Consider the following 12,875-nt stretch of genomic DNA (forward strand, 5'->3'; position numbering starts at 1 on the left):
GATTTTTCAATGTTTCAAGGAAAGATGTTGAAATTATTTTTATGGAAGAGAGGTGGAAAGTCGTGGTATGTCCTGGTGACAGTTGCCATATCTGCAGGGTTGGGGGTAGGTATCTTGAGCCTGTTCTCGTAGCTTGGTCTAAATGGGGATGGGGCAAGGAAACTGCTTCCCTTCCACTGCATCCCTGCTCACAGTCTGGTCCTGGCTGCCCAGGAAACCCCCACCCTCCCCTCAGCTTTTTCACTGTGTGGACTCCTAGACTGATGGTTGTTTTACATTCTACCCTGCCTCTTTCCAAATTGGCTCAGATAATGGGACAGGGTCACAGGGTCATGGGCTCTGGGGTGCTTTTAGCTGAAGATGGAGTGTTCATGGGCAATCTACTCATTTTACAGATGAGAAGGCTGTGACTCAGAATGGGCAAGTCATTTGTCTGGGGTCACACAGCAAAGTGGTGAAGGAGCGAAGGCCAGCCCTCTGGACAGAGTGTTTCCTTCCCGTGGGTTCAGAAGCTTTTGTATTTGTGTGCTTGCTTAGGTGGCAAAAAGGAGCAGAGGCAGTGGCCAGACAGACTCTGTAAAGAAAATGCATTGAGCATGTCCAGCTTCATGTGCTGAATAATCTCTTCTCCCATAAAATCTTCCTCCTTAGAGAGTGGAAAATGGCCAGATGGGTTTGTTTCTCATCTTCTTTCATGCTGGTTGGCAGAAAGAGGAAGGGAAGAAAGCAGAAGGGACTGGACTCGCCAGTCCTCCAAAAGCAGTGGATTTCTTGGCTTATGAGTTTGCAGAGCAGCAGGAAAACTTCCATCCAGGAAAGAAAAACAGCAGAACTTTTCTGTTTAGAGTGAAACGTGTGCCGCTAGGAAGGCTGGGGGCAGTCTTTCCTTCCGCCTTCCTGTGCGGTTCCCAAGCCAGAAAGCGAAAACGTGTCTTTCCCAGACCAGATGGGCCTCTGGCCTGGGAGTCGGACCCCAACCCACCAAGCAAGAGGATGGGGGGAGTGTTGAGTGCCTGCGGGATCACTGGGCAGCCAGTTCTGCCCTCGCCCCTTACATGCAGCTCTTCATTAAGGTTCCGGGGCCTCCTGAGGTGAACGCTCTTCCTATCTTCATCTTAAAGACAAGGAACTGTGTCTCAGCCAGTATAAGTGACTCACCTAAAATCACGTAGTGAGTTTTGGAGCTAGGATTTGGATCCTGTCTGCTTGCCTAATGCTCAGTCAGTATCAGTGACTCACTGGTTTAATAGATACTCTCAGAACACCCCCCCCCCCCCCAAAAAAAAATTCCTTTAGCTAAAGCCAGGCCACCTTGCTGTTTCTGGCCAGTGTCCTAGTCTTCCCCCTCCCCTAACTTGCACAGGAGAAAGTCACCCTCTCTGGGCTTCCTCCTCCTCCAGCTCAGATTCCTTTCCATACACAGATACTTGTGAAACAATGCTGTGCCAGGCAGTGGGCAGGACGGAGGCGTGTCAGAAAGGAGCCCCCTTGTGGTCAGAAACTGCAACTACAGCTCTGCAGTCCCAGCTTGCCAAGTGTCTCCATGGACAGCTTAACTTCATTTGATGCTTACCTTGAACGTGCAAGCATACCTATTACACAGATAAAGAAACCAAGGCCCGGCGTTATGAAGTGCACAGAATCACACAGCTCATCATTCATTCATTCAGCAAACTTTTATCAACCGTCTGCTGTTTGCCAGGCACTCTTTTATGTGTTGGGAGCATAGCAGTGAACAAAACAGACAACCACCCTGGTCCTCTTAGAGTTTGTGCTCTAGTTCATGGGGTGGCAAGTTACAACCTGTGGGCCAAAGTCAGCCTGTTGTTTTTGGCATGTACAGTCCATGAGTTAAGTCATTTTTAAATGATAATAAAAATATGAGAGGAATAACATTTGATGTCATGTGAAAATTGTGTGAAGTTCAAATTTTTGATCCATAAAGTTTTAATGGAACACTGCCAGGCTCCTTCATTTAGGTGTTATAAATGTCTGGTTTCCCTACAACAGCATAATTGGATAATTGCAAGAGAACATGCAGTCAAAAATATTTACCACCTGGCCCTCTACAGAAAATGTTTATCCACCCCTAACCTATCTAAGGACATCATGGCCATGGCTAAAAAGACAGTGAAAGTGAAAGTGAAGTTGCTCAGTCATGTCCAACTCTTTGCAACCTCATGGACTGTAGCCTATCAGGCTCCTTCGTCCATGGGATTTCCCAGGCAAGGGTACTGGAGTGGGTTGTCATTTCCTTCTCCAGAAAAACACAGTAGTTAACATTTATTGAGTACTTGTTTTATGCAAGCACTGGCCAGACCATTCCTTTCATGGTGTCACTTAATCAGTAACCCATCAGTGCTGTTATCATCCATGTCATTTGTAGAAGGAAGGAAGACTCAGAGAAGTGAAGCAACTTGCTCAAGGGCACACAGCTAATAGGTTGCCTGGTGGTCATTTGATCCAGGATCACAAAGAGTCAGACATGACTGAGCGACTGAACGTGAACTGATGAGATGAGCTGGAGCCAGACTGGGTTGCGAACCACTGTGCCCATCCAGGACTCAGCTCCAGTGCGTGAGGCCAAGGTCCGTGCTCCTTTGCTCCACATCACACTGTTTCCAAAGCTGTGAGACATTCTAGAGATGCCCAGGGGGTCCTGGGTCACCTGCTTCTCCCCCAGGTCCCGCTCACAGTCTGTGATCTGGGTGCTGAGTGCTGGCCTCAAACACTCCGGTGAGGTTGCCACTGTCCATGTTTAGGGTGGAAGGTAAAGAAGTCTGGGGATGGGCTGGATCACAGAAGCCACAGCACAACAGGCTGGGTGGAGGCATAAGTGGACAGCAGGTGCCCGTGGGCTCTCGCCCACTGCCCACTCACCAGGCACAGCTCATACCTTCCTTAGGTAATGTCACAGCCTCAGCCTCCCCTGATTTACTGGCCTCACCTCCTCCCCGAGGCTCCTGTAATTAATTGCCACAAGAAACGCACTAAATTTGGTGAAATCCTTCTTTGTCTGCAGCTACCTACCCCCTCCCCTTCCCACCACCTTGGAGCGGTTCATTAAGTCATGCAGACCCTGGCAGAGTGTGAGTCTATCAGGTCACCAGGCGCCCCATCCATCCTCAGCCCTGCTGTGTGATGCTCAAGCTCTGTCGGGCTTGAGGCATTCACATGGCCATAGACTCACTTAATCATCTGCTGCTTCTTTCTCTGTCATCCAGCCGTTCACTTACTTTCAAGTCACTTGCTTCCTTGCTCGCCCACTCAGTCCATCACCATCTCATCCTGCTACTAACTCATTCTGTCATCACACGTTTGTTGTGAACTGTCCAGCCTGCTGGGGAAACTGTGGCCTCTGAGAGTCGGGCTCTTCTGGATGTGAATCCAGGCTTGTCCACCTACGAACTTGGACACATTTCCCTGGGCAAGTTATTTAACTTCTCAGAGGTGCAGTTTTTTCATCTATCAAATGTGCACGATGAACTCTACCTCCCAGGGCCATCAGAGATGAATACGTGCACAGCAGTGTGGTTCCTGGCTCCCACTAGGCACTGAATAAATGGTAGCTGTTATGATTGTGGTGCAGGTAATTCCAGTTGCTGGGGTTTTGGACATCAGTGGCCTCAGGGAGATGATGGTTTGGTGGAGAAGGGAGGGCTGGCCTGTCAGCAGGAAGGGTTAGCAAGGCCAAAGATGCTGCCCCGTGCATAGTGAGCAGAAGTGCGGAACACAAGTTCCCACAACCTCTCCATTTTACAGGGGAGGAAACTGAGACTCAACTCATGAATGTGGAGTTTGGATTCAAAGCCTGGCTGGTTTCCAAAGCCCAGTTCTTTATACTCTGTGACCCTGGGAAGAGCTGGCCCTTTTGAGGTTGGCACCTCAGAGCAGTGGCTCCCAGGGAACCAGGCTCTGGGTATTGGTCTGGAAAAGGGGGCAGGCATGGGGATTCCTGAGCAGGTGTGGAGCCGCAAGATGTCAAGACACACCGAAGTCCTCTCCAGAGGTGTCTGAAGGGTCTGAAGGTTCATCCTGTTCGCCCTGGGGCAGCGGGTTTCGGGAAGTCTGTCCTCCCTCCCGTGTGCCCTCAGCAGTCACCCCTCACTCCCCAGTCCCTGTGCCGGGCTCTGGGGGGAGAGACAAGGAACTGTTCCCTGCCTCCCACCTGGGTTGGCCACAGGGCGGCCCCATGGCCATCGGAAGCCACAGGCCAGTGGCTTCACCTGTGTCTGGGGGGCTGGTGATGGCAGCGGCAGGAGGCGGTGGAGCTGGCCCAGAGGACCAAGGCGGAGCCCCGAAAGTGGCCTCAGTAGAGGGAATCTGCAGCTAGGCCAGTGGGGCTCTGAGCCTTTTAGGAGCTCAGTGAATTGGGGGCGCCCAGAAGAGAAGGCAGCGTTCTCTGGGACTCACTTTGGAGAAGATGGGATGAAGAAAAATGAGGGCCAAAGAGAGAGTGAGGGCCCCAAGGCCACATGGTCCGGTGAGAGCAGATGGACCCAACTCCGTCTGGTTATCGGGTGACCCAACCCACCTGGACTGGCCAGGGCAGCCTTGGGGAGGACTAGAGCTGGGACGGTGGGCTGGCGTCACCAAGGGGAGGACTGCCAGTCTGTGGGGAGGCTGCAAGGGGGCTAGAGAGCAAGCGACTCCTCTCTGAATCTGTTTCCTCTTTATGGGGTTGCCATGGTGAGGTGATGCAGCAGTGTGAGTGGGGCCTGCGTGGAGGCAGAACTCGCCTTTGTCTGTGTCCCTTCCTTCTTTCCTGGCCTGTTTGTCTTCACCTTTTTGGGTTAGTCTGGGGAAACCCTGCAACACCCCCAGGAATCCTGAGTCCTGGGGTTTTACAGTGACCCTGGCAGATTTCCAGTGTTCTGATTGGCTAATGAGATGGTCAGGGCACCGCTGGTGCAGAGGCTGGGGTTGGACAGGGCTAGGGACCAAGATGGGGTTGGAGGTGGGTGGGGACTAGAGTCAGGCTGGGGCCTGGGGTCCAGATGAGGGGCTGGGGCTGTGGGGCAGGAACCTAGAGTCTCGGGCCATAGGGGTCTCTCCAAGCCCAGTGCTCAAATGGCCTGAGACAACCTCCATGAGAGTTCTGGTAATTGCCTCTTCCAGCCGTGATACCAGAGACAATCTTACTTTCGAAAGAGATTTCTTTTATTCCCCCCTCCCTCTTATTTCATTTTTTCAAATACGGAGTTCATCCTGTGTTGGAGCCAAGAAGAGAGTTTAATGAAAATCGATGGAGAAATTAAAGATGAACAGTGGGGAGGGAAGGAGGGCTCAACTTCAAGTCTAAGAAGAGAAGCATCAGTGATGAGGGATGGGGACACTGCTGCCCGTCTCCACGCAGCTCCCTCACTCCGTTTCCTGGGGCAGCTTCTTGGGATTGAGATGCCCTGACATCTGAAGGGCCAGGCTGGAGACAGAGAGGCCCGTACCCAGAAACCCTGGGCAGGAGGGAACTGGGTGGGGAGGCTCTGTCTCTCCAGCTGCCATCTTACAGGAGCTTCCTTCCACTGCCTGCTTTTTGTAGGGCTGCAGATGGTTAGAAAATAAGTCACATCTAAAAAAAATTAACCAGTTTTTCTCATCCTTTTGCTCATTTGATCCACACAGTCATTTTACAGGAAAGGCACACAGAGATGGTTATGCCCATTTTACAGAAGGGAAAGTTGAGGCTGCAATGCATAAAGACACTGGCAGAGGCAGTGTCATGTCTGACTCTTTGCGACCCCATGGACTGTAGCCTGCCAGGCTTCTCCGTCCATGGAATTTTCCAGGCAAGAATACTGGAGTGGGTTGCCATTTCTTTCTGCAGGGAATTTTCCCAACCCAGGGCCTGAACCCGGGTCTCTGCACTGCAGGCAGCCATCAGGGAAGCATCTGAGCCATCTGGGAAACCCCAAGGATGTGGGGACGGGATAGAATAGGGACTCTGCCCTGCTCCCCCTGCCTGTCCCTTTGAGATTCACTCAGAGATTAGGTAGGGGCCAGTATTGTCCAGACAGAAGAAGGCCCCTGCTGGCCCCGGGTCTGCACCGCACCCCAAACCTGAGCTTAAGAGGGCAGCCTCAGTCGTGCGCGCGGCAGTAGGGCAGGCTCAGCTCGGTCGGGCCTCGGCGGCCCCCATGCGCTGTGCAACAGCGCCACCTGGTGGACAAGAGCGGCAGCTGCCTCTGACGCGCGGCCCTGGGCTGTCTTCTCTACTTGGCAAAACTGGTCTGAACCAGTGGTCAGGGCCACGACGTGTCCTCAATGTGGCCTGATTTGCAAATTCAAGTCAATAGAGTCTTCTTTCTACTAAAGCAAGTTCCTCCCCAGGGGAGTTTGGAGATACATCTTGTAATCTAGTGTTAGTTGCTCAGTTGTATCTGACTCTGCAACGCTGAGGACGGCTAGGCTCCTCTGTCCATGGTATTCTCCAGGCAACAATACTAGAGTAGTGGGTAGCCATTCCCTTTTCCAGGAGATCTTCCTGGCCCAGGGATCAAACCCAGGTCTTCTGAATTGCAGGCAGATTCTTTACAGTCTGACCTACTAGGGATGCCCCCTTGTGATCTAACATGTCTCCAACTTACAGTCTTTCACAGTGCTTGTCCTATGCCTTCCTGGAGCAGAATCCTTCCTAAACCCCCTAGTTCTCACTGCATAAAATCCACCCCTGCCCCCCACCCCACACCCCAAGCCCAGTACTAAAGGAGCCCTCTGAGCAACCCATGTTCAGCACATTGCCCCTCCAACACGCAGACCCAGTTCAATGTCTGACATTCCGCCCACTCACTATGTGCTGACTTTGCCCTGCTCCAGACCTGTGCCATCATACGCAAAGTGCAGTGATAATCCCTGCCTTGCAGATGATGAGAACAAAATGAGTCAACATACCATAACTGCAAGCTGTTTTCCCCTTCTTATCAAATTCTTCCACTAACCATTCTCAGGGCTTCCTTGCCTGGAGCACCTGCCTAGGTGAGGCTGTCCTAGTGGAGTGGTTCAGTACTTGCTAATGTCGGTCGATGCCCATCTCTGAACGGCCTTCCTGGCAGCCCTCCTCCCTCTTGGAGCTCATATTGGTGCTCCCCTGGGAGCGTGACCTACACCCCTGACCTCAGAGCACTGTCTAAGCTTCCTCACCAGCAGACTCTATCTCGCCCACTTTTTGGTCCATTAGGGAAGTGGCTTGCACACAAAGATGAATAATTTTTGCTGCATGGATGAATAAATACAGTTGGAAGAGTTCTGGTGCCTCCTTCCATTGCTAATGGCAGGACAGAGACTCAGAGGGGCAAAGTTCCTGCATCCCAGGCTCCCACTGTTAGCAGCAGGGCTGCGGCCAGAAGGCTGGCTGCCTGACTTCGTGTGGATACAGCCTGTGAGTAGTTCTGGGCCCCTGCGTGGGGTGGGGTGTGGGAGTGAAGATGTAGGTCCCTTAGCAAGGATGGACTGGCTGAAAATCTTTCTATGGGATTTGCCCTGAGCCCCTTTTTGTACCATCTGGCCTGAGTAGTTAGTTCCAGCTTCCTCTCCTCTCCGTTTCTCTCCCTCCTGTCACTCTGAGCCCAAGCTCTGGAGTCTGCAAACAGACCCTGTCCCCAGACTGGCAATAGTGCGGAGAGCCTGGGGCCAGCTCCTCCTTTGCTACTGGTTTGCTGGGGAGCCACAGGGAACTTTCCTAATCCCCATAAGCCTTGGTGGAGTATCTCATTCGCTGAGTGGAGTATCTGTTCTGCTGGTATCGTGTGCCCGATGAAGTGATCTTGGAAGATGAACGTGTGAACACAACTTAGAAGGTGTTGAGCTGGCTGGACTGGGGGTTCTGGTGCTTCTTCTCTGCGGCCAGTGTGTGTCATCAGAAGAGAGCTGGGCACCTCTCCTTGTGAGTTCATAGGTGGAGGCCTGTGCCTGAGAACCGTGTGTGTGTGTGTGTGTGTGTGTGTGTGTGAGTGTGTGTGTGGTGGGTGAGGGGCAGTAAGCTCGGCAGGGTAGAACATCAGTAAAGTGCATTTCCCGTCTGTACCCCCAAGTAATCTAGTGTGAGCAGGGAATCTGCCCATCTGAAGTCAGATGTGAGCATGATGCTTGTGTCGGGGAGGAGGGAAGTTGTGCCGCAGGGAAGCGAGGGCTGCTCAGGACCCTGGACGGGGTGCCCAGCTGGGGCCTGTACCGTCACGGCTTCCCCTTGGCTTCTGGAGCGGGGCCAGTGCCAGTTCAGAGGCCAGCAGGGGAAGGAAGCTGCTGCAGCAGAGACAGAAGACCGAGGGAAGACAGAGTGTGCAGGTTTGCGGGCAGAATTTGACATGGGAGGACCCATTTCCCGGGAACAGCCTGGCACCAACAGCACAGAGGTGGAGGGGAGCCAGGATGCACCCGGCAGCAGGTGGTGGGTCATCTGGTCACCCACGGAGACAGAGATGGGGGGGGGGGGGGGTAAAAGAAAGAGGAGGAGACACAGGATAAGGGAGGAAGGGGCAATGGGGAGACCCACACAGGTAGTGAACACAGTCTCCAAGGAGGGTTTCATTCTCCTTGGGCTGCTTTCAAAGTACAAATAATTAGTTTGGGAATTCCAGTGGTTAAGATTCTGCACTTCCACTGCAGGGGGTGTGGGTTTGATCCTGGCTGGGGAGCTAAGATCCCATATACTGTGTGGTGCAGCAAAAAAAATAAAAAATACAAATAATTAATCTGAAGCCTTGTGGTAACTGGACCTGCAGTGCCCTGCTCCTGGCCTGCTTGGGCATATAGTGATCTCTCATGGTCATTTTAATTTTCATCTCACTGACAACTAATACTTTTGAGCAATTTTTCCATATCATTTCAAGCATTTAATGTAGCTTTTCAACCCAGAAAAGGTAGTGTCTTCAGATGGCAGCTCTTAAAAGGCCCACTGATCCTATGTTTCCATTTACCTGTTCATAAAATTCATGGACAATGCCTTCTGTCCATTTTTAATGCAAGCTTCAAACTTTTGTTGGGCCAATTATATCTGCCAGTTTGCATATCTAGCATACTAAGAGGAGATTGTTTTCATTACTCCATTCTATACCATTATTATTTAGGTCATTGACCTATCATTGGAAAAACTGAATTATTTTAGGGGCTGAGGGAGAGGAATTTTTTATTGTTGTCTCTTTGGCTGCATCATGTGGCTTGTGATTTTGTGGCATCTTAGTTCCCTGACCAGGGTTTGAACCCTCGCTCCAGGCAGTAAAAGCCTGGAGTCCTAACCACTGGACTGCCAGGAAATTCCCCAACTTTTGGTTTTTACTAAATTATCTTAAACTGTTTCCTGTCCTTTGGACAGGAAGGAATTCGAATAAATGCTTCATTTAATTGGTTTGTGCCGTGACATGTACCTCTATGGGTTAAATTTTCCTTTGAAGTGTGATTAACAATTTTGTTTCAGTGAAAGTAGAGCACTGTATTATAAGCAGAACAGACCATGGGTTTCAGTATTTGTGATACTGCAGAAAATTGTGACTTGTGTATATTATGTTATACACATTAATATATGTAATAAAATAAATATATGTATGTACATGCGAGACCAAGGGCTTCCACGGTGGCTTCATGGTAAAGACCCCACCTGCAGTGCAGGAGACTCGGGTTCGGTCCTTGGGTTGGGAAGCTTCCCTGGAGAAGGAAATGGGAAGCCACTCCAGGATTCTTACCTGGAGAGTTCCGTGGACAGAGGAGCGTGGCAAGCTACAGTTCATGGGGTTGCAGATTGTTGGACATGAGTGAAGTGACTGAGCACTCACTGACCTTTGGTTCTCTTCTGTGAAATGTCTATTTGAGACTTTTGCCCATAAAAAAAATGAATTGCCTTTTTCTTATTGATTTATAAGCTTAGAAATATGTATTCTACATAAAAGCCTTTGTCAGATATGTGTATTAAGAATACATATTCTCAGTCCGTGGTTTGCTTTTTCATTTTCTTAATGTGTCTTCAGATGGATAGAAATTAACTTTGATAAAGGCCAATTTATTGACCTTTTCTTTTATAGTTAGTGTTTCTTGTCTCCATTTAAAAAAGGTTTATGTTCCCCCGAATCATGAAAAGAGTCTCCTATATTCTCTTCTAGGAGCTTTATTATTTTACCTTTCACATTTAGTTCAATGGTCTATTTTAAATTAAATTTTTTTGATGTTCAAGATTCAGCGTTTTTCCAGATGATATCCAATGGAGTCAGCACCATTTACCAAAAAGATAATGTTTTTCACCACTGAATTAAAATGGTACCTTTGTTGTAGGTAAAGTAATGACACAGGTATGTCTGTTTTTGGACTATTTTTCTGTTCAATTAGTCTTTTTGTCCATCCTTATACCAATATGGCCTTGGCTGAGTCCCTATAATCTAAACAATTTTTCATATTTGGTAGTATAGATCCTCTAATATTGTTCTTGTTTAAGACTTTCCTGGTAATTCTAAGTTTTTTGCTTTTCTATATATATTTTAGAATCAACTTGTTACTTTCTCCAAAGATACCTGCAGAGATTTTGATTGAAATTTCTTTAAATTTGTAAATAAATTCAGGGAAAGTTGACATTTTAGACAGTATAGGGTATTCTGGTCAATAAATGTAGTATATCTGGCTACTCTCTCTCAGCAATGTTTAGAGTTTTTAGTATTGATATCTTCCACATTTTGAAGATTTATTTCTAGATATGTTTTTATGCTAATGTGTATTTGAATTTTTATTCTCTAATTATTAGTAATATATAGAAGATACAATTTTGAATACTGTATCTAATGATCTTGCTGAATTCACTTATTAATTTTAGTGGTGTGTAGATTCTTTGGGATTTTATACAGATTTGGATTATGTACATTGAAGAAGTGAGTGCTCAGTCATGTCTGACTCTTTTGTGACTCCATGGACTGTAGCCCACCAGGCTCCTCTGTCCATGGAATTTCCCTGGTAAGAATATTGGAGTGGGTTGCCATTCCCTTCTCCAGGGCATCTTCCCAATCCAGGGATTGAACCCACGTCTCTTGCGTCTCTTGCATTGGCAGGCAGTCTTTACCACCTGCGCCACAGGGGTACAATCATGTCATCTGTAAATCATGACAGTTTCACTTCCTCTTTTGGAGTCATTATACCTTTTAATTTCTTTCTCTTGTATTACCTACAGCTACTGGAAACTTTTAAGTAGCAGTGGTGATAATAGCTATCTCTGTCTTGATACAGATTTCAGGGGGAATAGTTTTGACATTCATTCACTTTTTCCTTAAGTGTGGCATTATCATTTTAAGGACTAGATTACTGAGGCTTAGAAAAGATGAATAACTTGCTCATTTCACCATGTCAGCAGTTAACACCGTTGAGTTGTGAACCCAGGCTTTTTCTTACTCCTAGGTTTGTGCCACTCCCACTGTACCATCGCTACCTCTAGAAGACTGGGCTGAACCCAGGATTTCTGCTAGGGTCACTTGAGGAAGCTTAAGAATATTGATGACAGGACTCCATCCCAGACCAGCTAAATCAGCATTTCTGGTGGTGAAGTGCAGGCATTAGTGTTATAACAATTACACATATGATTCTAATCATCTGAGAACCAGGCAAATGACCATTAATCTAGAAGTACTTTGGTACAATTGATATTCCAGCTGTGCCAGGAGTGCTTTATGGAAAACTTGGTGTTTTCATATCAGCACATGCCTAGCAACCTTCACCCAAAGGGAAATGAACTTTTTCTTAATGACCTTTGAAACCTTCTCACAAACTCCACTCCTTCCACTACCAAATGCCTCCAGAGCATCTTTTCAACAGTCTGCTTTAAGGAAAATCACTTGCTCGATGGGGAAATTATTTTTTATTTATATTCTTAAGTGATTTAATTCTTGATTTCTTTCCACCTCAATAATTCACCTCTTTATCACTGACTTGGCTGCCAAACTGGTTATATAATCCCTTTCATCCACTGTTCCATTCCCTATTTCATACTCATATTTGTTTTTGTCTGATTTGGCACTTGACTTTTAATCGAAGATTCTTGTTTGAAAGAGTAAAAGAGGTTGAGTGGGGTCTGGGTATGTTCATTTGGGAGGAAGATTATATTATCCTCCTGAAGGTGTGTTTTACTTTCTGTAACTTTCTATTGGGCTCCCAGCTCTCCCACCACTACTTAAACATGTTATTTTATAAAGTAAGCCTTTAACCCCTTACTTTTTTCATAGACGTTGTCCTGAACTTTGCCCTCATCTGGTTTATATCCCACATTCAGATCCTGCTTCTGGCCCGTGGGCTCAATTATTCCACCAAATACTTTGCCCTGTCCCTTGGCCTGCACTTGACCTTGCTTCCTTGGATGTGACCCTGCTTCCCTCTCTGACTGTGATTGGATTTTCCCTTTGGCTGTACATTGGATATGCAGATCCATCGATGAGCAGGATTCCAAGTTCTTTGTGGTTCCCACTTGTCTTTTGTTTTTTTTCTGCAGGCTTCTTGTGTCCAAGTGGACAGAAAGGTGAAGGAAGAAATTCGGGGCAGTCTTTAGGTCATGCTCCCCTTCCACCCCATAGCTGTTATCGCTGCTTTCACATGATTCTGTTGATCTGTTACAACAAGCAACACCTGACTTCCCCTAAAAATGAAACATGCAAAAAGGAGTTAGAAAGTAGTAGGCAAGCACCAGTGATACATGATGGGCCTTTGATGATGGGCCTTTGTATACTAGCCTGTGTCCCTTAGATATTCACCGAAATGCCACTGCTGCTACTTTTCCGAAGGTCAGTAGGAGGACATTGCTCATAAATCGGATGTGATGTTTACAGTACATTTGGATTTCTCAAGGGCATGGTTTCCACACTCCTTCTCCCGCCTCCCAGGGAGACTTTCACAGTCTGCCTTGTCCCCTCTTCATCCAG

General features: G+C 48.0%; 1 protein-coding gene across 1 annotated transcript in view; it reads left to right on the forward strand.

Annotated features, from left to right (window-relative positions):
• The window catches only part of INSC (INSC spindle orientation adaptor protein), a 65,992-nt gene that overhangs the window by 22,861 nt on the left and 30,256 nt on the right, over positions 1-12,875 (forward strand). The window lies entirely within an intron of this gene.

This window comes from Odocoileus virginianus, chromosome 10, assembly GCF_023699985.2.
Source record: "Odocoileus virginianus isolate 20LAN1187 ecotype Illinois chromosome 10, Ovbor_1.2, whole genome shotgun sequence".
Taxonomy (NCBI): Eukaryota; Metazoa; Chordata; class Mammalia; order Artiodactyla; family Cervidae; genus Odocoileus; species Odocoileus virginianus.